At 41.2% G+C, this 22,495-nt stretch overlaps 1 protein-coding gene across 2 annotated transcripts in view; it reads left to right on the forward strand.

The window, feature by feature from the left end:
• Positions 1–22,495, forward strand: part of ntn1a (netrin 1a) — a 60,112-nt gene that overhangs the window by 2,516 nt on the left and 35,101 nt on the right. The gene's annotated exons all lie outside the window — the stretch shown is intronic.

The raw sequence follows: 22,495 nt of genomic DNA on the forward strand, positions 1-22,495 counted from the left end.
GTAAGTCCATCTGCTGTCCTCCATCCCGGAGAGGCCGTCTCTGATGCTGAGCGGAGCTGCTTTACATGAAGGGCGCATTTTATTTGTGGTTGTTGGACGCAATGGTGTATGATTTAAGACAGACTGTCAGCTACTGTGAAAATATTTCATAATTAAAGAAAAAAAAAAGGTTGGCTTAGTTAGATGATAGATGTAGGCCAGTGGAATTCGTTCATACAGAATTATGTGTTTGATGGTTCTCTGAATGTAAAACACATAATAATAATGATAATAGAAATAGTAATAATAATAGTAATAATAACGTTATATATTACGACTAATCTAAGACTTATTCTATATCTTCAGTTCATTTATCCCAAACTTGAACAATTCCTTTGAAACAAAACCACAGCAAAGCCTCACTTTTTGCTGATATTGTGGCGCAGGTCCACCAGCGTAAAATTGTGTTTCAGTCACATGCAACATGAAAACGCAATTTGACAGTTCATTTAGCTTGCTGCAGGCCATAATGGAGGCTTTAAAACCACCTCAAACGGGACCACAGAGCCTAATCATCCACAGGAACATTTCTCTGAGCTCGACTTTACCGCTGCAATAAAGCGATGCCTTCTCATTTATTTGAAGAATCCTGCAACCAACCCACTGCGGTGCTAATTGAACTCATATTTTTTTATTAGCCTGTAACATAATTATTTTCAAAATCAGTCTAGGATGGAGGCCTAAAAAATGTCAGGTATTTTGGTTAAAAATAATAACCTAAGTTTATCATTAAAATGTATAAATTATTTGTTTACTTTTGTATTCAAAAACATTATGATCAAATCGTTTTCATGTATTTGAACAATTCTCGTTTGCTCTAGTTTTGTTGCATTCATTTAGTTTTAAATCTAATTTTAAAAATAACAACATTTTAAATTACTTTATTCAGATATTTTCATAATTATCGCTAACATGATTCAATCACACTTATTATCAAACCTGGAAAACAAAGCTGAGAAAATGGGGAGTCATACATTTGAATTTATGACTAGTGGAGTATTTTCTTTCCTAAAAAGAAAGCAGGTGTAACAAGCAAAAAGAAAGAAGCAAATCAGTGCTTATATCTGAGCTGCTGCTCTTTGTGTCTGAGAGCCAACATTTTTCATCAGCTGCAGGGAGATCAAAGTGATCAAAGTTAAGGGAGTTTCAGTAGTTGTATTCTGTTATAACCTGGAGCAGACATACAAACGTGTACATTACAGGTCCTGCAAAAGCCAGGATCACTGACTGAATCATGTTGCTGTGTTCCAAGTGGACTATGTCTCACAAAATATCAGACATATTCAGAGCTGTTCAGTTCCCCGAAATGTGCTTTGCCTTCATCTGTATTCACCATCCGCTCTTAGGCCTAATGTCATATCTCACTTTTCATCAAATTCCTCACTGGCAAGGTTTCTGTTTTGATTTTATTTTAATTACTGGACAGGAAAGCATTTGAATCGTGAAGACTGGAGAATAACAAAGACTTACAGTGATTTGATGTCCAGCTCCTGCTGAGGGGGCGTACAGCGAGGAGGAGGATGTTTATGGCACAGACTAAAACCTGTGTGCGACTCCATGCAGTCACAGAAGACACAGACAGCACAAATTCGAACCCTTTTTACTTCCCATTCTGCTGCAGGTATGCAGAGAGAAGAGGCTCCATATTATCTGACAGTCACAGCACATGTCAGCCACTTCGACACATAGCAGCTGTTCAGAAGCTTTCTGTGTGCTGATGTCGTTTGTTTCTAAAGTTCGGACATATTTTCACTGGCAGATGTGAAGGTGTTGCTAAACCAACGCACACTTTCATGGAAATATCCACAGTCTATGCTGACTCTTGAGACAATCACAATGTGTTAAAGAAAGCAATGAAAGATGTGTTTTCACTCTTTAAATTTTACCCTTAGGTCACCAGAATTTTTTTTAAATATAGAGGCCAACTCACAATACTGACTGATTTCATCTTCACATCATCGAGCCTCCAGTTTGATCTCAGTCATAACTTCTCTGACCGATTGTAAAATCGATACATTTTTACATATGTGGGACTTAATCACAAAAAGCAGTCAGAAAGTAATACATATATAAATTTGTAAGCACTGATAAAGTTGCCCAGTCTTCATGTTTTCATGGTGCATTTAAGAATTTTATCAAGAAAAAAAAAACTACAGAATGAACTTTAAATTCTGATTTGGCCAAGATTAGGTGCTCTCAATAAAAGAAAATTCTGAAAATATACAAATATTTCAGTGTTATATTTATTACCAAAATTTAAAACATTACCTACCCTGACACATGTGTGGACAAGCAAGCAACAGTTGACGCACAATCCCTAAACTCATACCAATGAACTGTTTCCTTGGGTGACATGTTATTCCTTACTGGGCCAGCACAGGTATAATACATTTCACAGTAATGCCGTAAAAGACTACCACCTACTGTATCCATCATGTTGCCGGCAGCAAGGTATTTAGTTTTAGATATTTTGCAGGTTATGGAAATGTGATTATGTGTATAATCTAAATCAAACACCAAACCTCTGTGAGAAGAAGAAATCACACTTCTGTCAGGACAGTGAACAATAGAAGGAAGTGTGTTAGATGTGTCTAATGACAAACAACTCAATTGCATTGAAATCCAAGAGTTTGTCATTGCTCTCCCATTAATGACAGCGCTGTGAGAGTCACTTGATTCTCGTAGGGATGTAGTTATCACAGAAGTGATGTTAAAGGTCTGAGGTCTGGTACTGTGTGGGCTCAGAACTGATGAAACATACTAACTTCTTTGATTATCACTGATCTTCACTTCCCACCACAACAAGGGCACCAATAGTAATAATAATAATAATGATAACTAAAAAAAAAAAAAAGAAATCACAAAACACATTTGAGCACAGAGGTCTGTCTCCATGTTTCTCTTGAAGTGCACTTTGCTAATTATTTACATTCAAACCTTAAAGGATGCTTGTGCTCCTGAATGTGCACCTCGATCCATTTGGGTTATTGAGAGACCCAAAATCTTATAATGCAAAGAGGTCAGCAGCCAATACCACAGACATGACAGAGACGTATTTCAGTTTCAGTTTCAAGGTGTTAAGCTTGTAGTAAACGTAGAAGAAAATGCTAGAAGCTTCACTGTGAGAAAATTATAGAAGCGCCGTCAAGCCTCCTATAATCTTCATCGGCTAAACTGTAGATGTAATTTGTGTCTCCAGCTAGCCTGTTTTCAGGTTTCTGCTGTTGACTTGATGTGTTGACTAAAAAAAGAGAAGAAGAAGAGGAGGAGGAGGAGGTGAAAGTGTCTTGAATAATTCAGGAAGATTACAAAGACAGCTTGAAGGCATGCAGAATGGGGGGACCAGCACTGCACCACTGCGAGAAGCAGGGACGGAGGGAGGGGCTGGAGATGGAGCTGGATGACAATAGTGAAAATGAAAGAGATGGACGTAAGCGAAAGAAAGGGTGTATGATAAAGAAAATGTGTGAGGCAGAGGAATGGAGAGAGAGAGTGACATTTCCATGGCCTGTGGACCAGCAGAGTATTTTGATAATTGCCTTTTTTGGTCTCTAATTGGGCCAGTGTGAATGTAAAGGCTGCGAGGACAGGAAGAAACTTTTCTCGCTCTCTTCCACTTAGAGATTCAGGGTTTTGTCGGTTATGCTGTAATGTATCAGTGACTTGAAAGAGAGTCGCTGTCACCTTCTTCCCAGCATTGCTGCTGTTACTCTTTTATGCCTGTTTGCACACAAGGAGTCCCCCATTCCTAAAGCCCGGTATCAGCTGGATGATTTGACAAAATCAGGATTTTCACAATTTCATGTACACAGGTGCTGTTCAGAAGCATCTGACCGACAGGAGCAAACAATGCTCTGTCGAAAAAATTGACATGGTTGACTTGATACCAATTAAAATAAACGAGTTTTAAAACCACAACCACTTGGATAGACACATAAAATAATTTAAGTTGTTTTATGTGGGTACATTTCCAACAAAAAAATTTCTTAGTGCATTGACTAGAGCTGAATATTACCATAAACAAAATGTCCAAGCGAACATACGGAATCACTTAAAAACAGCTGTGCTCCTACTGATATTTGTTGGTGTATTTTTCTTGTTTTCCTGGTGTTCTGCCAAAACTTTAATGATGTTCAAGATAATTCCAGACCAACTACAGTGGAGTTTGAAAACATAACATTTTCCAGCAATGATCAATTTCAGGATTTTGTGCAATCCAGTGAGAGAATTAGATATTGGAGTTTCTTGCTAACCACAGTGCATCAACTATCATACAAGGAGAAATCTAACATAGAAAGTGCAGAAATGTAAAGTGTTTTCTAAATCGACCAAAAGGCATCAGACACGCAACAGTTGCCGTAAACATAGAGATGCCAAGGTGTGTGATCGGTCAAAAGCTGCCAGGTTAATTTTTTATTCAACAAACTCACTGAGAGCAGGTTAGTATTCAACGTCTGTCTGTTAGATGCTGCCAAACATTTCAGCGTAAGAAATAATAGATATCAAATATCACAGACTAATGATATTCAACAGTGTTAAAATATAATGGGGAGGGTTTATAGTTGGTCATTACTTAGGTGAGGTGTTTGCAGTCATCCTACACCTGTCGAATAACAACAAATTGTAATCAAGTCTTTAAAACACAGGACAGAATCATCTGCGTATGTAAGATCCCACTAGCCAGACGTGATCACACATAGAAGTGATGCTTTTCCTTTGAACTTCAACAGGTCAACTGAGGAAAAAAGATGTTCCACAGGTCTCTCTCCAGATGTCTCCTTGTTTTAGTGCCCATTTGGTACCTTTCAGACATGACTGAAGCTCTAGTTAATGTTTGAGCAACTTCACAAACCGGCATCCTTCATCTTCAAAGGTGCCGGCCGGATGCGTTGTTAGTCCCTGACCACGTGCAAACAAAGCTGGGAATAAACTGACTGAGTGGCTTTGCACTTTGCACTCTCTCACCATTCCTCACCTTCACTACTTCTTCAGTCAGCACTCATCTCTCTACACACACCTGTAAGCCTGCACATAAGTGCGCATGCACGCACGCACGCACTCAGACAAAGTTTCTTCTTCAAGTCTTTAGCCGCTGGTTCAGACGGGGAAATGGCCTCTCTCACTTCAGGAATCTCTTTCGCCTGAGCTCTTATCAGTGTTTATGACACGTTTTGTAAACCGCCGCAAAAATAAGTCGCTCATGGTCCAGACGACTCGCTCAGCCCTCGGTTTTAGATTTTGAGACCTGTTATATCTCTCAAACAGACAGAAACATGGCCACTGAGCCAGCACATACTGTAAGCAAGGCTGACGGTACGGTATATCAAGAGCCGTAACCAAACACAAGGAAAGACAGCCAGAAAAGACTCATACACACACATGGACACACACACACGTAGAAAGCAGTAATAATGACAAATCTTCTGCTGCATGATTGGGATCACAGGAGACTCTGTAGTTCTCCATGTGAGTGTTGAAACGTCTGTTGCCAGTTTTGTGAGCCGCCTGTTGCTATTTTTGCTGAGAATATATGCCAGGTATTTTTAAGATAGTTTGAATCTTTGCCTTTGAAATGTAAGAATTGGACATTTGAACTTGCAGGCTTGATCAGTATTTACAGCTGTTGAGTGCTAGAGCCCAAAGGTACGTTTGCGTCGACTCTAATAACATAGTTGGTTTGATTAATTGCTGAAACTTCAGGGATATGATATGAGAGAAAGTGTTGCAGCTCTGTCTGATTATGGACATGTACTTCCCTCAGGACAATTTGAGTACTAAATATTTATATCCTTCATTCTCTGACTTTTATGCATGTAAATAACACAAAACATACTTAACGGCAAACCACCATGGAACACAAAATTCATTCAATTAACAACATTTTTTATTTATATATGTTGCTTCAAAATTCATCCAGTTAAGAGACCTGAAATTAATAGGGGCACTTCAAGGGCCAATCAGATTTCAGCTGGGGCCAATTCTGCTGTGGCCCTGTTGTGGATCTGCTCATGTTGTGTTGATGTTGTGTTGTCTTTGTTTTCTGCCTTGTGAACTGACTCTAGATTTAGCAACTTGACTAGTGACAGTAGGTAAATTCTGTCCCTGGTCCTTGAACCACAGTCTTGGAGCAAATATAGTCACCAGGCCGGGGTCAAAATAAGATGGAGTAGATCCATTTTTTCTTTAGGTATGATAGTTTTGACGCGTGGCTCCTGGAGGATATCAAAGTAAACAATAATTATGATTAAATAAAACCATTACAATTAAAAGACTTTGTGTTAAAGCCTAAATTAAAAGAATGTTGTAGCCTCAAATGGAAGCAATAGATGTGACAAATAATGCAGATACCTTTGAGTATGTTGAAGCATGGAAGATCTTGAAGCTATTAATGTCAGCGCTTGGCAGCAGCAGTTCTGAGTTGGAATTTTGGAGCTAGTTGTTTCTTGTCATGAGGCCTGTTAAAGAAATAATTAATTTTTGATCAAATTCCAGTTTTTGACAGATAATAAATTTTGTCAAGACTTTGAAGAGTAAAAATGAGTTTATATTAAAGAACATCTGAGGGTAATTTGCAGATAAGACGGGTAGTTAACATGCAAAACAGTAATTAACAAAGTGTACGTGTCTGTGTTTGCGCTGAGAGAAGTACAAGAAAGGCTGCTGCCATTCATAAAACTGAAACATAAATCCAAAATACATCTGAAAGTTTTACTAGACCTATATGTGCATGTTGTCTTGTCTCAGTGGAAAAAGATCATTTTCATTACAGTCTTACAGCTTGGAGTGATGGAATGTGTTCCCTTGTCAGAAAAGACAAAATCTGTTATGAAATTTCACAGTCTGCATGACTGTTGTTGAATTCAGGGTCCTCTGGGCAAAGTGAACATTTCTGCTGCTGTGGTTTTGTTTCATTGCTTTGGCTAAAACACATAATGCAACACAGATCCCGCTCACAGTGTGAGTCTGTAGTTTAGCCAGTGTCTGTGTGCATGTGTGAGTGTGTGCATGCAGGTCTCTGCGCGCATGCTCGCACCAGAGATGGAACCTCCTGCCTTGTTTTTGAGAAACGGTTTGGTCGGAAGCCATATTGCCTCTGAATGAAAGCCATATTGCGTTGCTCTGTTGGCTCCTGGCCTGCACTCACTTCCTCTTGTCACCCTCACTGGTGCTTGAACTCAACGTGGACTGTCACTGGTTTATCACAACATCCAGCCAGGCCAGGAACTCAGACTGTCGTCGTCAGTTCTGTAATTATTCTTCTTTTTGTTCTGATCAGAAATATTACTGTGTACTTCTGGATGAAAACGTCCTGTGTGTGTGTTTGTCTGTGTGTGTGGTGCACTCTCGGTGCAGCTGGTGATAATTGGTTTTGTCCATGAGATCCAAGCATATTTTTTCTTTTCTTTTTTCTGTCCTTCAAACACAGTACTCCTCTTGCTCAATATTAGCTTCAGAAGCAAGTCACACACACACACACACTCACTCACTCTAGTACTATGGTTTTACGCTGTCAGGTATGCTCTTGGAGAACGCTTGACGTTCTGCACTCTAAAAATTTTCATCAGTCTGATTAATCTTTCTTCAAATCACACCCGTGAAGTGGGCTTTCTTTACAGCGATGACAGCTGTTTCATTATTTTTTTTGGCGGGCACACTCTTTGACAGCGCTCCGTGAGCTTAATCATAGCTGGTCGCCTTAGGTGCAAAAAGTTAAATGCATTACAAATTTACCAAAACAGTGTTCAAATCTGACTAGGATTGCTCCCAAACATCTGCAAAAGAGTTGCTAGCTGTTGCACAAAAGGTGTTTGAAGGACATGTTGGATACAGGCGAGATTTTCACACACACACACACACACACACACACACACACACACCCACACACTCTGGTATACATACTCAACAGGTCACTCCTCGTGTTTAGGTCCTCCAGCAACAGACCTACAATAAATGTTCTTCTCCGTCTCTGTTGATACCTGCCTGTGCCGTCTGTTGATATTTGTGTGTGTGTGTGTGATTATGTGAGTGTCTTTCTTCATCGCCAGTAGGCCTTGACACTGTACAGCATATTTATTTCTGCTCTAGAGCTCATGATTGTGCGTGAGAGAGGGCGAGAGATTGTGCAAGTGTGTGTGAGCGTGTCTCTTAATCTGCGCTGTCTGCCAGTGGGTTTTTATGCAAACAGTAATTCTGTTCATGATGTGAGGAGCCATTCAGCGCCCGCGGAGACATCTGTTAATGAATTAATTGGTGACTTGATGCCAGAGTGAAAGCTGAGGGAGGATCTCCGTGCTGTGGGTTGGGCATGAAACATGGGATAAGTTTGTATGTGCATGTGTGGGTGTATGTGTGCGTGAGAGAGTGAGAGAGAGGAGGATAGCGACAGAGGTGTTTGTGTGTAATGGAAAGGTTTTGTTCGAGCGAATACCAGATGATTAGGGGTAATCAGAACGCAGGCCAGACAACATCAGCATGTGTTCACACATTAGACGCAAGAAGCTGCAGTGTTTCACTCATCAGCTCTATGAATCACAGCCTGCCTGTCTCTCACATATATAACAAACAGCCACATTTACACCACAGAGTAAATGCTGTCATACAGTCAGACTGAGGCTAATTAGGCCATTTTACCAGAAATGAACAGTAGAAAAAGCTTCCTGTCTGATTTTGGGATATATGATTTTTTTTTCTTTCTTTCTTGTATTTATTTATTTTTTCTTTAATTGTGTACGTGTTCCTTTTGAATACAGCAGCTGGACACAATCTGTACATGAAAAGAGAGAAATGTGAGAAAGCTAAATGCTTTACTCCACACAGTACAGAGTTTGTGTGGCACTGAAGCTTCACCCCCAGTGAATTGTTCATATAAAATTCAAATATTGTGTTACATTTAATTCACAAAAAATGTTTCAGAAATTGACTGATTATGAAGAACAACCTTTAGCTCCATTGCTTTTAGCATTTTAATGAACGACTGCTACACTGACTCTGACTGCAGCTGTTTGACGTCTTCATAATATTTAGCATCACACACATATATATCTTTTTATCATCAACTTACAGTCTTCTGCAATTACTGACACTGACTCAAATGACATCACTTGAGGCTGTTTATCAGATTTCTTGCAGCTCTATCTGGAGCCTCAAAAGACAAAAGAAAAGTACTTTAGTACCCCAAAACACCTGTGAACAGAGTTCCTGTAGGAGCCCATTAGTTGCCTTGGCCAATGTTACTCATTCATGCAATCATTAGGTCTGAAACATCCTGGTATGTGTGTGTGTGTGTGTATGTTTGTGCACGTATATATGAGACCTGCTCCTGAGACCGAGGCCGGGGGCCAGCGGTGCTGCACAGGATCAGGCAGATGACCTCAGCAGCTCTGTGTGGCAGTGGGTTACTGCAGTTACCAAGAGGAGGGCAAGTGTTGGCGGCCAAAGCAAATATATAACAGACAGGAGGCAATGACAGAGAGAGCGAGATGGGAAGTAAAAAAAAGAGAAAAAGTTATTTTACGCGAAGCAAAGAACGTCATTCTCCTGCTTCGTTGCCTTGGCTGCGCCTTGCAGTGATTAGTTAATGCAATATTAATGAGATTAAAGGTAAAATCTTTGCACGCTACATTCCTTCCTTCCCACTTTCAGGTAGGAGAAACACATCACAACAAGCACTGAAGCTGGTGCAGCATGTGTTGCTGCATTACGCTACAATTATCCAAGTCTGTTCACACTTAAAAATGAAAGCCTTGGCACAGCTTGTTACTGCTCCTCCAAAATCTCCCTGTAGCTGATAGCGCTATAACAGCATCAACAACAACAATAAGAAACAGACACTCATTTAGTGTGTGTATGTGAGTGTGTGTGTGAGAGAGAGAGAGAGAGAAATGAAAGAGAAGGAGGCTTTTGTATTTGAAGCAGCTCAGCGTTTGATTCAAGGTGAAAGTCCTGGCAAAAACTCTTCTCTGGCATTGGTGGCGCAGCTCGCCGACAGGACCACCTAGCACGAACATGAACGCATCGAATCATGGGTCCTTAACACTCACAGCCATCGATGATTAATAGCTGGACGAAGTTACACCCTGACACGGCAGCCTGCTGAGTAGATCAGAGCGCCCCCCGCTGTTTCTGCAGCACACTGCTCATCTGAATGTCATCTGAGTGAAATGCAACCAGCTGGAACCTGCCTCTGAGGAATTAAGTGTCTGCGGTGGTTAATCATGTTGTAAATGTTTAGGCTGCAGATGCAGATTAAGTTGCAAATGTGTGATAATTTATTTTAGTGAACTCAACATGCATGGGCTAATCCATTCTTTTAGCTTTTTTATGTATCTCTGGTGCTCACTGTCTTACCCTCTCTGTCTCTCAAACACACAAACACGCACAGAGTCGTAGAAAGCACCTGTGACAGATCAAGCAGTCAGACAGTTTAATTTTGCATCAGACATGCTCACACGCTGCCAGAAAAAAACGTCCCAGGAATTCCTTTTGTGTGTGTGTGTGTGTGTGTGTGTGTGTGTGCTGCTGAATAGTAGACAGTGATTTATCACCAACCTCTTTGTCTTTCCCATATAAGTCATGGCACAGGCTGTGTGTGTGTGTGTGTGTGTGTGTGTGTGTGTGAGAGTGAGTGGCAGCCAGCAGGTCACCAGAGGCTTTCAGCACAGGTTTATCTTGGATGTCTTCAAGTCTTGTGTTTGTGTTTGTGTGTGTGTGGGCCTGTGATTGTCTATAGAACCAACAGCAAAGAGTCATTCTCTTGCTTTTTATCTTTGTTTTAGAGATGGCACCCTGTTGGACCAAAACAAGCTAGTAATTCAAGCTGGATTTGCAAGGAGTAGGTTGACTCTGCTGCATGAAGTGGTCTCAGTCAGCAGAGGTCAGTACAAAGTAGACAGATTTACAATAAGCTTGAGGAAAGGATACTTAGCAGTCAATGCTTTCTCTTGTACTGATGCGCATGATGTTCTAACTAAAGGCAAGAAGATCATAGCTGGTTGTTGGAAATCAGATTTTTCATGTTTGCATAAGATAAATGTGAACAAAATTAAGCTTTCCAACATGTTCTCAAATGTATTTCTGCATCTGATGCATCCACATATGCCATGACGTTTCCAACCCAGTGAGACAGGATAAGTAGAAAAATTGGTCTTTTATATGCATTTTTTTCACGGCATAAAGCCTACATGAAAACACAGACCCTGACCTTTCGGGAGGATGACATTTTCCTGAGAGAAAATAACACCAAAGGCTGGTGTATGTGTGTGTGTATTTGTTTGGTCGTGCGAAGTGGAATGCAGACTTCCAACAGGGTGCTAAGGCTAAGTTTGCGGGGTCATCTCAATTTGCCAGGGGTGATCCCAGGTTAATCCATCACTCATTAGCTCTCACAGATAAGTGAGGGGTGAGGGGCTGAGAATCCACACTTTCTCCCTCAGTTGCCTTACATGAGAACACACAATGTCCTGCCTCTGTCTTTTGGAAAAGACAAGAAATGTAGAACATCTGATGACTGAATAAAAGCCATACCCTCTCCTCCTTTGCCTGATACTTTCTCTTCCTCGTTAACCTCTTCCCCTTGCTGGCCCTACTCCCTCTGGGACAGTGCAGCCAATTAATTAGGCTCAGTGTCCGGCCGAGAGCAGAGAGAAAAGCACTGGCCTTAGCTGATTTTCCTCCTCTGCAGAAGGCCCATTATAGACGGAGAGGACGGAGAAAGAGGGGTGACTTGACGCGGCAGAGAGAGACCTAAGAGGCACAGTGAGGGAGTGAGGGAGGATGAGGGAGATAAAGTCAGAGAGAGGCTCTTGACTCATCACGCTACTTGTAAGTGCTATTTAAATAGCTTCCACTGCTGCTGCTGGGTCTCGGTGTTGCAGGATGAAAACTGTCTCCATAGTCACAATGTGGCATGTGTGTGTGCAAGTGCATGTGTGTGTGTTTCAGGGGCTACTCAGCAGCTGTGGGGGCAAAAGAAGTCATCGGGTTCCCGCGCAAGTCCCCTATATGCTTCTAATTACAAAAGGCCCATATCACTGGGGGATGACAAAGCAAACAAATGGGCCTAATTAGAGGGGGGTCGATAAGGAAATTATAAGGAAATTGAGTCATTAATGGTAATATTTGTGTTATGAGATGATAGCTCATGGCGAAAATTCATTTCCAAATGGGGCCCCTGTGTGTTTTCTCTGAAGCTAAGACCTGGACCCGTATGACACAGAAAAACTTGGCCTCAGTTTTGCTCTCTCTGTCTATCTCTCGCTCTCAAACCTCAAGAGACACTCACAGATATTGAAATGATTACGCACTATAGGTCTCTGCAGATATCCAGATGTCCCTCTGAAGATAAAAAAAGAACCTGGAGAATGCATTTCACCTTCCCCTGGAGATCCCCGCCCTCGGTTTGGTTGTGTTTTTCTTCTCGTATTTTCTCCTGTGCAGCCAGGACAGGTCGTTGGCTGGAGATGAAAGCTGAGTTGGAACATGAGGGATAACCAACAGGGGATGATTCCCCTGTCTTTCAGGGTCTCTGAGGAAGTCAGGAAGAGTGAAGAAAAAGGTAGATAAATGGAGGGGCTAGCTTGCTCCCAACACTCTCCTCCTCGACTTCATCTTTTCCCTGGTCAGGCAGGGTGCTGTGGGACAGTAGCTGATGCAAATCCTTTTCCTGTCTGTAGTTTGTGTCAGTCTGTCAGTTTTATATCAAGCTCATTCTTATTCTCTAAACCCCTGTCTCCTAGAAATTGCAATTAGATACAAATAAATAAGTTTCATCAGTTGTCTTTTAAGTGGAAGCAACATTTCTGTCTGGATTATCTTTCATGGCAAGGTTTTTTTTTTTCTTGGGCAGGAAGCACTCACTGCATGTTGTGCACACCGGTCTGGAAGAGGTGGAGGAGGGTAGTCATTTTGTACAACCTTAGTACTGCAAGAAGTCGGGCTGAGGCAGCAAAATCACTTTGCTGTAGGTTAGGGAAAGATGTTCAGTTAAATGTTAATGTCAAAGTAAATACATCCTGTCTTGTGCTTCAAGTCACTAATGTTACCAAGGCCACCATCTTCCCCTGACCTTAACCAAGTGCTGCAGGTGTCTTAACATAACAATCAAAAGAACAAAAGAAAACATATTTACTGAGGCAGATTATGAAGATATAAAGGTTATATCTAGAAGACAGGGTTGACTGTATTTCAGTGCCTTACAAAAAACACACATGCGCTGGCCAGAAACAAAGTTAAGACAAATCACTAAAAGGAAGCAGCACGTTTCTAAATGTTTCTAAAATGTTTTCTAAACAAGCCACACATTAGTAAGGGATTTAATAATTGAATGCTTTTTGCAGTTTTTTGACTTGAATGCAAAATAAAACATACAGAGAGCCCTAACAAAGGGTCAAACATCTGATATTGTTTCAATCTAATTATAATGTAGCTTTTCGCAGTTTTTAGCGACGTAATTTTAGTTCGGACTCTACACTTTGTGCATCAACATGTAAACACTTGACTTATTTTTTCCCTCAAAGATCCTTCAGAGGACATTATTAGACATTTTATTTTTTTTCTTCTATCTCTTCACATCAAAATAGTTGACAATATGTCTGTCAGATGTAAAATCAGCCTTTAAAGCCTGCGGCTTTTGTCACGGCTGCTGCAACAGCCACTGTCATCCAGGAAACATCGAGCAGCACAGTTTCCACTTTTAGAGAGAAAGGCAGTATTGGGTTTCTGTGAGAGGTTTCCATAGCATTGAACGGGAAATGAAATTAACTCAGAGCCCCAATAACAAACAAGGTCAGTGAAAAAATAAAGAATGAGGCGATGACAAACAAAGATAGAGAGACAAAAAACAGGAGAGGAGATTTAAGGAAAAGAAAAACAGTGGCTTGTGTTTGGGTTGCTGCAGCTCACACCTCTCTTGCCAGCACAAAGGATTTCATATTTTAGACACAACAGTGTAGATTACTGTACAGTGGGCATGTTGTGAAAGTGATGACAGAGGGGTATTTGCACAGAAGGGAAAAAAGATACTTGAAACAAGTGTTTTCAGAAATATGCAACAATAAAAAAGCTGATACATTTTGACAATTTGATCAAGCTGATTCATATCAAGTGCCATAGAACAGACCTCTGTTAGGCTTCACTCATTTATCAGCTGCAAGATGTTAGAACACTGCAGTAAGGGGTCAAACTATTTTCTGAAGTCATTTTCATTAGATTAAGTGGCCTATTTGATAATTATAGTCAATTTTCCAGGCCCACTGAGCAATGCAATCATCCTGTAGCTGAGAGTCAACCTCCTGCCAGAACAAATATAAAGAAATATCTACAAAATCAATTACACATTGGGGGTAATATTATTCCTGACATAAAATACACAACCACTTACATTTCAGTGCAAAGCAGTGCGTTCTCAGCCTGTCCCCTCACAATAGTCGTAGTATTTGGTTGGAGGCCTGTGAGCTGATGCAGGAAATAGTCATAGCCTCTTTTTCCCCAGTACCCTTAAATGGATAATCTGCAGTTCACACTTTATTCAGTACCACACAGTGTGCACTTTATATCGTGAGGCAAAAGATAAAAGTTGTGGAGGTATGGATTTGCCGTAAGCCCAATCCCTACTTAACATTAACCACACCATAGAAGTTTAGAATTTAAAAATGTTAGCTTAAAGATTATCTTCAAATGTTATCTGTGGTCTTGCGGAATCGTCTAAATCTAGCCTTGTTTTATAGTGATTTGGCAACCTCTTCCTAACAATGCCATAAACTCTTTTGTTGTTTTCAGTACAGTAATACACTAACAAATATATTTTGTGTGCCAGGCAGCTGTTATTTTTGAATGTCTCTTCTTGAAATTAGTCTTTTTAAACAGTGTGTGAGGTTGTATTGCTGTTCTAGCACATGTAGTCAGTTCTGTCTTTTCCAAAAGCTTTGAACTTCTGACCCAGCCTCCTCATTTTAATCGTCTATGATGTGAAGGCGAGCATCTATGAATCCTCAGTTCGTTTCCCTCCATGTGAGACTTTCTGTTCAGAAAATGCTGCTAACCTCATGTTTGCTTTCCTTTCCACCAAGACAAAACTTTCTTTGCCCTTTCTATCCAAAGTTTCAACTTGCACTTGCTATTATTTTTCAAATAACAACCATTGTTGTCGTATTATTAACGCAGCAGAATTGTGCTTTCATTGCAAAACGCAGAGTTTACTCTCAGCTTGTGTCAGCCGTTTGCTTGCCCTGGCAAAGACCAGTCCTTTCCTCACTAATTGCCTTCTACCGATGACTAAATTACAATGAGGTTTTGGGTTTCTGGATCAGAGGGGTCTCTTTTCCTCTGTCTCCACTTTCCCAACTGTATCCTTCCTGCCTGAGTCCAAAGTGTCACATTCGGTCAAAGAAGATATGAAAGTGCTCCGATTTTTGTTTCCCCTGAAAAAGAAAAAGAAAAAAAAAATTGGCTACTGCTGCAAAAATTGCAATTCGAGCATTAGATGTAGGTAAGTGTGTGTCTGTGCATCAGTGTGCATGCTTGCTCGTGCACAAGAGGGCCTAATTCACACTGAGCAGTAGGCACTATGCCACAGCAGACGAGTGCAGTAAATGTGGTTCTGGAGCCAGTACAGTAAAAACATATCTGCTCCATCAGTGTCAGAAACAATCTGCATGGACCAAACCAGCTGCCGCACCACCTTAATCCACAGAAACCAGTCTGCTGTAGCTGCTGCAGGATGGCAGCACTCTCCTGTTTTTGCATTCAGAATGAGGCCCATTTACAGACTTGGCACACTCTTATTCTGAAAAGGAGCTTCTTAATTAATGAAATGTTCTGAAGTGGATACGTTTTAGTAAATACAGTTGAGAAAATAATGAAAAAATTAGACAATTAAACAAAAAATCTTCCAAAAAGTAGAACAACTGAAACACATGATGTGCATTTTTGTTGGTCTAATTTTTTTTCCTGATTGTTGCATATAGATGTAAACAGATTAAACGGATATTGAATTAATTTGTACTCATAGGCATAATCCTTAACTGGATGAAATGCTAGTTTCTCTAATTAATATGAACAACAACAACAAAATTTGAAATTAGCTGATTTTAAACAATTAATCAGTTGTAATATATTCAGTCAGACCTGAAACGACTTGATAACATCAGAGTTGAACTTTATCTTCACATCTTTAATGATGTATGAATATAAAAGAAAATGTTAACATTAAATTAACACCAGGTCCAGTAATATTTAAGAGTGCTGGAAGAGAGCAAATGTCCCCTTGCTTGCAGCAGATCATAGTGTATTCTGCCAACTGTCGGGATGCCATTACTGCAGCCGTGTCTGCAAAATGTGATCTGGATTAACAATAAAAAGATGAGCCTGGACCGTCCACTTCTTACTGGTCTTAAAGATCAACTCACTGAGCAGAACGATCTAAAATAAGCTTCTCTGAACAAAAATAAAACTAGATGTGTTGGATTCACATTTATAGCATCAAGTTTCTGATGGTCTTGGATTATGACTCATGATAGCTGAGGCTGAAACACAGCAAAGACATCTTTTTAGAGCCCAAAGACAACATGTGCCATAACAGTGATGCATATGCATGTGCACCCTCTTGCCACATTTTGATCCTTTTGATCCTCTCTCCTTCTCTTTGAAATGTGCAGCACTATTTGGCCTCTTTGCTCTCTGGCACTTACTGTAGCTCTGCATGCACAAAACATATTTTTATTAAGCTCATGATTAAAGTGAACTGTTTCAGTGAGTGTGAGAGATTATAATTAAGCCACAAAAGTGTTGATCATTGCTCAGTGACTCATCATTAATCACATCCTGCAGCCTGGATTTCATCTTGTCGCTCACTGGTGTTCCCTGTCCATCACAGATTCGCACTAAGCCACAAGCTGTTGCTCACGCTTCTTGCGGCCCAGTAATGTGCAGAGGTCATCTTGGTTCTCTGTCCTGTAGTATCAGCTTTTTCTGCCACAGCCTGGCAAAGTTTTGTTTCTTTGTGAGCTCATCTCTCCACATGCAGCTCCCCTCTCTGCTGCCTCTTCCAAGAAAAATGCCTGAGCTGTGACAGATGCAACGCCTGCTGTTGGCTTCGCACTCCATTTGTGACCGAAGCATCTAGACAAAGCGGACTTTAAAGCCTACAACACGGGTGGAGAAAGCACAGGCTGGTACAGCAGCAAATTTTCCCCTGCCCACACACACTTAAAGGTACATGCACTGAGGGGTTTAAAAAAAAAAGGTGCAAGATGTTGAGGAATTCAGGTTAAAATTTAAGAGTGTACCATTTTCAAAAAATGGATGAGAGGTGAGGACAATATAAGGAGAAGGGGAAAATGAAAAGAGGACAATAAACGTGTCACACAAGTGAAGGAACTGTGCTGTGGGGTTTGAGATTTATGGCTTTCAGCGGCTTCCCACTCACTCCCTCCTCTGGATAGGTGGCAAGAAGTCAAAAATGTACAGCGCGCACACACACACACGTACTGGCCTCTTCAGCTACAATTCCCTCAACATTCCCCTGCATGCTGCTGGCTGAAGTCTACTTTTATGGCCAGATTCACTGAAGAAGTGCAATATGTATCAAGATGAGTAGTGATCCCAGGTTCTGATTTATCCTGGCTGAGACAGTTAAAATGTCCCTCTGATTGTACTCTCCCAGCTTCACTGTCTGTTTGCTCTCTTGCAGGATAATCACAAACTCCTATAGGACACGATGTGTTTTTACCTCAAACATAACTTTTGTTTTTCTTAAATCTGTATCTCATATCTATACTGCACAGTATAGTTTGCCTCCCACTAAAGTTGCTGAGTGCTAACAGAGATTTTGTCAGGCAGCGTGCGGATTCAAACAATCTCTTGGTTTTAATTTGTATGGGAGCGGGTCAACAGATCATAATCCTGCAAAGTGATGCACAGGCAAGCACGTGTAGAGCCACTATTCCGTACTAACATTAAAGCAGATATTTCCATGATGCACTTGTGTACTTATAGTAATCAGATAGGGCTGTTTTCATTGCAACCTGCCCCCTGATGAGTGTTAATGGAAATTGGCAAATTGCAAAACAGCTACAAAAGGTCAGAGTAGTGAAACTTCAATATAAAGCGATTTTCACCAGGAGGGATAAATAGAAGGAGGAAGATAGGAGGAGGAGGAGGTAGGTCTAGAAGATCCAGTTGAGATTTATTTCTTTTCTGTTGCATTTCGCCACTCCTCCACCCCCCCCTTTGTCACTAGATGAACTTGTGTTTCAAATAATTCAACTCCTCTCCTCTCTGTTTGACTGCCCAACTGAAGCTGAAGCTTTTCATGGCTTATAAATTTTATAGAGAAATTTGTCCCAGCAGTCAGAGAGCTACTCGCTAATGACATCTGCAGCAGGGAAGGCCCGCGCTTCCCCAGAGGAAAAAGGAAAGCCGGAGCAGGAGGAGGAGGAGGGTCACGGCCCATTTCGGAGGAGTGGTAACTTAGTAATGGGGACTTGACAAAGGAATGTAGGGTGTGTGCATGAAGGTCAGAGGTTTCCCACCTGCTTAGCATGGCCACGGTGCTGTGGTTGCTAATGAGCCTACAATAAAATAGTGTTGAGCAGAGCTTAAATTCAGCGTTTGCTGCCCAGAGCATCCCAAAGTATCGCTCTTCTGTCCACTGTGGAGAACTGTCTGGGCTAACGACACTATATCAGACAACAAATATTCATTCAGTCAGTTCAATATGTTTTGGATTGTGTGGTATTTAATCATAGAGGTTGAAAAAGTTGGTTTTTGAATGCAGAAAGTGAAGCTGACAAAATAATCCCCCCACAGGGTCCACTCAGTAGCTTTTCCAGAGAACTTTTTAAGTGATCTGTTCCAGGGGATTGATTTGTGTAATGTAAATGTTCAAATCCATTTTTTTTATTTTATTTTTATCTATTTTATCTCTTTTCTGAGCACCGTTTTGGTGTTTCAATAGAATCAAGTTAATAAAGTTCTCAGATAAAATGTAAATTTGCAGAGGAAGATTGGCTACATGGTGGACCTTTTAGTGATGTTTCTTTCAACTGCTGTTTCCAAGGTCAAGTGTGAACTTCAACAAAAAGTGTTGAAAAGGAGACATTTCCAGAAAACTACCTGTATAAACAATTTCTCTATTCAGCTTTACGCTGAGTACATTTTACTAAGGAGTGGAAACCATAAACGTTTACTCAGTAGAAAGAAATCCAAAGATTCGTCAGCTTATCCTTAAGGCTGAGTCAGTTCATTATGGGAAAACTTTCCAACGCAAGGTAGGGAGCACCTTCTCCCACAGGGCTCCTCTTTACACGATGTAGGAAAAAAGCATGAAGAATTATGATGGTTGATGAAGATATCCAGTGTCAGAATCATGAAGGAATAAATGCTCTCTGCCTTTTCCTGCCTGAAGGGCCAAATTAACTCATCTAATCTTCTAATCATCTAATCTTCAAACACTGTTTATTTTCTCAGCTCACAGCTGCCAATCAGTGTTGGCCGACTACATTCTGTTATAAAGCAGCTGATTTAAAATCTTTAGTGAACACTGTTGGAGCAGAGTGACTGCCTTAATTGCAGAGGCTTTGGGATTAGTATGAATCACAGTTATGGAGGAGCGTGAGTTAGCCCATTGTAAGCTCTGTCTCATTGTCTCGCACTGACAACGTCGGCCCATCCCTGTCAGCCTCAGGGCCAGCAAAGCACAAGACGACCTGCCAGGAGTTATGTGAACCCTAAACACTACGGATCTGCTGGTCCCATAGAAACCAAACTCACAGAGTAAATAGACTGGAGGTGATGTTTGACATGAGCAGAGAGAGCTCTTGTTTAGGGAAGATTTGGAGATCAGTCTCGCATGTTTCCGATGCTCGTCCTCCTGGAAGCCTGAGAGGTGTTTTGCGAATCTGTGAGTGTCTAGGCAGAGGAGACAGGGTTAGGTAATGGCTGGATGTAAAACAATACAGAGCAAAGACTATAGACAAACCTTGCGAAAAAAAAATTGAGATCCGTTGCACCGTTGATTTACAGCAAAGGCTTGAGAAGATGAAGTCTTATATATAGTTCACACTGTGATTATCAGATCAGACACTGATGCCAGAAAGATATGTCAGTCGCTTGTTTCAGTAATCCGCCTTCACTTTGAAAAGGAAACATTGCTCCATCAGCGAAACATGCATTAACACACCGTTCCCACTCATAGCCCTTCACTTAAAACCACAAGCGCTCTCCTATAAGTGAAAGCAGAGATTTTTGGTTTCCCTGCAAAGGAAATTGTAAATCCACTTAGTTCCAATCTTCATCACACTCAGGAAAGATCTTTTGCTATCGTGCCACTGCATCCGTTCACACATGAGGCTCGTGAACGTCGAGGTGATACGTCCCTGCCAGCACTGTCAGCTCAGGTTCTTTAAAGACATACGTGGAAAAAGAAATGTACAGGATGCATTCACTGTCTGAACTATCTGGCAAACAGCATGCTATCCTGTTAGACCGTATTATGTTGTCACACAGCGGAGCGTTGTTTGGACTCCACCAAAGTTTGCGGGGATGCTGCTCTGAGCACCACATCGCTCCTAAAGCTGTCAGTCCCTCACGCTATTAAGACAGCTGCTCTTAGTGGGTATTGTTCAGCGGGGAGCTATGTGGACCTGACAGGCCTAAGGAATTTTTTTTTCACCCTAAAGACCCTTTCACTGCTATAGCCCTGAATAGGACCTGCCAACGTCATCCTCCAGCCATGGCATTTTTATGGCATAGCTGACATACACACAACGCACTCTCGTCAGCCCCTCCGTCGCTCTAGCAGGACTCGCTTTATTCCTGCACTGTATGTCAGCTGGTGTTTTCCCATAGACATGAATCGGAGGAGATCTTTTCCAGGCAGCGCCACTTTATCTTGAAATTACTCACGCAAACACTCACACAGAGAGACACGCACTCTTAAGAGCGATGGATGCACAAATAAAGACAGATGGGCAAAGAGAATCTCTCACCATCTCTTTTTCTCTCTCTCCCTCTCATGCAGGCGCACACACTTCCACGCACACGCACAATCCCACATACACACACTCACACTGCACTATACACACCACTCAGACAAAAGACCCTTGATTACTCAGCAAATGGATGCACCACTGATCACAGGCCAGCCCTTTTACAAACTAGCCTATTATGCGGTCTCAGCGTGGGGTGGAAGTGTTGCATGGGCCTGAGGCAGTGTGGCAGTGGAGGGATGAAGACTGAGTGAGTGCGTGTGTGTGTGTGTGTGCACGCACTAAAGCTGAGAAGTGCTCCCATGCTGCGCTGCCTAACGAGAGGGCAGGTCAGCCATTAAATGGGCACTAATGCGGGAAATTGGAGGCCATTAGGCCTTTCTTTGTTGCTGTGCCTCTGTGTGGCTAGTTAGACTCTTGAAAAAGGAAAGGCCTTATTAGCCCCCACATGAAGACAGAGAGTGAATATATGGGCTATTTAGCTCGGCATGGAACAGGTCAGCCTGCTGCTGGAGGCTGCTGCAGTTTGGAAAGCCGCGTGCACAAATGTAAAGTGCATTTTAAACTGGTGCTAATGTGTCCAAGGCTTTGTAAACACATTTGTGCTTTCTGTTTGCAGGTTAGCGGGACAGTACTGTAAAACACTGCTCAGCTCATTTCCGATCACTTTTTGTTTAGTCTCTTCTAGTGGGCATCGATAAGTCGCTTCAGCCAGTTTTATGCCTCTTCAAACACATTTGTTTTGTTTTTCAGAAAAACTCTCCCATCTCACGCCAAATATAATATAAAATATAACATTTTGACGTGAGATCCAGGGCCTAAAGGGATTTCTTTGCAGATGGATTTGCATTAGGGATTTTCATGAAGCCTGCTGCTCTTAGAGTGAAAGTTGCTTTGCTAATTGCCACTCACACAGTAAAATAAAATCAATGATTGTAAATTATCATTACAATGACTATAGGGTAAGAGAACAAGCATTAAAACAATGAGAAATAGAAGAAAAAATATAAAAGGTATACAAAGGCATCATAATTGCAATAAATAATTAAACATCAATACGATTTTTTTAAAAAAAAAATGTGTGCAATCACTCATATTAGATTAGAGCTGGTTCAGTAGTTTATTTAGTCTAACTGCAGAAAATGTTTGCTGCGTGTACTTTGTAAAAGAGGATGTCAAGTTTCATCATTTTTCTTTGTAATGCGCTCAGTGCATTATATCTGTATGATTATAATACTTTAAGTACAGTGCTTATATCTGACAGAGGGATTTGGGGGCAGCGGGAGAGAAGTTTAAAATATGGTAGAATCCTGGGAAAAAAAACTCAAGGTTTGACGGGTTTGATTGCATAGATAAAAGGCCGTCCTCTGCCCTTCTGGTATTTACTTAACAGTCTACTGTAAATCCATTGCTTAACATTAACCTTCGCTCCACTGCTAATAGCTTCAGGAAGGATCCCCGCTCGCACTGAG

This window comes from Scatophagus argus, chromosome 2 (genome assembly GCF_020382885.2).
Source record: "Scatophagus argus isolate fScaArg1 chromosome 2, fScaArg1.pri, whole genome shotgun sequence".
Taxonomy (NCBI): Eukaryota; Metazoa; Chordata; class Actinopteri; family Scatophagidae; genus Scatophagus; species Scatophagus argus.